Raw genomic sequence first — 2,500 nt, 5'->3', positions numbered from 1 at the left:
GTTTTCATAAAGGACAATTATAAATATAAAATTCAAGTATAATCACTTTTAATGCTTTTAACATCAATAGCACACAGAAATCTACATCTGTTTACAGAATTGATGCCAATGGAAACATATAATAGTAGGGACTAAAAAAAACATTGTGAAAGTTAATGTAAAGTATAAAAAAAGGCACTGAAGAAATATACCTTATGGATATGATACCAAAAGTATAAATGTATGGCCTCCTTCGTAAATTATGCAGTATTTTCTAGAAGTATTCAATATTGTAAAGCAAAATATTTAATTTAAAAAAAGCTGCAAATAGCAAACGCACATGTCTTGGAGTTTTTGGGTACCGTCTTGGTGTCCTTAGACTCTCGTCGAGATGGCAGGTACTCCTCCAGCAGAGAAGGTCTGGAAGGTTCCTGTCGCTTCAGAGAAGTCTGAACCGGGCTAAATTGAAGTCTGCAGCACGACTTGCATTTACTGCACAGCCTCTGCAACGTTTTTGTTTTAAGAGAGCCTTTTGAGAAAGAAAGGGACCAAGAGTTAGAGGAATATTTATGAAGAAGAGTTTTATTTCTCCCTAAACAGAAAAAGCACGTTAATAAAAGAAGAAGAAACAGAAAATGTACTTTCCATTACAGGCCTCCAGTTCTTCTAACTAAGTGAGAGGAATTTCTAGAGAGGAAACTTGGATGAGAGCTATGTCGAAAAATTTGGTCGTTGCATTCATCCGAAATGCATCATCTTTAGTGATGAAAAATATAATACTCAAGCTTCGGAGTCAAGATTAATGCTTGACTGGTTTTTAATACTGCATTATATGTTTTTTTTTTTTTTTTTTTACTGGGCATAATCCTGTATATCATTACCCATTTCTCTTATGGCAGAATAGTATTGATGGTGTCTTATATATAAAGGCGAACTATAATTTCTCATGCTAATGTACTTTATAGAAGAATATATTCAATATGTATAGGAGCCAGTATACATTTATCGTGAATTATGTCGGCTAATGATCAATTAAAAAACATTATAGGATCTTGGAAATGATTGAGGTTTATTTAACGCAACACCATTATAGGTAATGTGCCTACTCCATTTTCTTTGACTTAGAAGGTCAATTTTCAATCGCGAAGTCGATTTTTTTCAAATTGTCGATAGATTTGCATATTAATAAATAGTGTTTTCAAAGGTATTTTTACTTTTTTTACCAATGATATACTAAACAAATAATAATATTTACTTGCCCACTTTATTCGTAGATTAATTACTTTAAAAAAGGAAAATTATATTTTATCATCAGTGATAGGCACAAATTATAAAAAAAAGAAATGGTTTTCACTTTAGAAAAAAAGCATTTTTTGTTCCCAATAAGAATTTTACCTTTTTATTGCCCCGTCCACATCGAGGTGGGGGAGGAGTATTTGGGTGGAGGGAATTTCTTTGCATTTGTCTGTCAGTTTGTTTGTTTAGTTGTGCCAGGGTTAGCAAAAAAAAAAAAAAAAAAAAAAAAAAACTACTTGACCGATTCGAATGAAATTTTCAGGAGCGATACTCTATGACACGATAAACCCCAATCAAATGTTGACCTCATTGACTCAAAGTCAGGGTAACAGTGACCCAAAAGGTCAAAACCATTTTTTCTTTTTTTGCTAAAACAGCGTTAAACATTATCCGATTTATTAGAGCCCAACACCGAAATCTTCATTTTCCTGTGCCGGAAATGTAATTCTAAATATCAAGATAGTGAAAATACAGTTTTGAAGATTGGTTTGTTCAAAGCTCAAGGGAGACAAACTTTCAAAGTCACCGAATATCAGAGTGCCATAACTCTGAAACGAGTATAAATGAATACTTTATTAACATCATTGACAGATAAAAACTACAAATGAGATTTTAAATGGCACCATAACCTTTGACCTGTAACCTTGAAAGGTCAGAATTCAATCTCACCTGATTCCAGCAAGTTCAGATTTTCACCCATTTATTAATATTGATGGATAGTGAAGGTTCCCGTGCGATGGGCGGTGATTGGCGTGTCTGACATCACTGGTTTTCCTTTATTTTCTGAAATAAGAACTTTGTCCTCTTGAACATGTTTGACAATATCTGAGGTGATACTTTTTTTTCTTTTTTTTCATGACTTGACTGAGCAGTCAGTAACTTTTTAGTGACTTATTACAGAAAGGAGTATGATAAGTTAATCTATTGCATGCCCTCTCTATTCAAACGTATAGTTAAATTTAACACAAACAGTTTTTAGTTTGCTTATCATACCAACAATTGGAAATCATCATTCAAATATAAGTATGTAATGAAGTGTATACTTTTTATCTTTATATATGCATATTAAATCTAACGATTGATGGGCTAACAGTAAAATTCTAACTTTTGAAAAAAAAAAAACTAAGTTTTTAAATTTATTGATTCTGAAATATTTTCTTTGATAGCTTTTATGCTAGCTTTACGTCATTATTATGTTATCTCTCTTTTGGTCTTGAAAAATGTT

The sequence above is a fragment of the Palaemon carinicauda genome, chromosome 18 (assembly GCF_036898095.1).
Source record: "Palaemon carinicauda isolate YSFRI2023 chromosome 18, ASM3689809v2, whole genome shotgun sequence".
NCBI lineage: Eukaryota > Metazoa > Arthropoda > Malacostraca > Decapoda > Palaemonidae > Palaemon > Palaemon carinicauda.
This window is presented reverse-complemented; position numbering follows the sequence as displayed.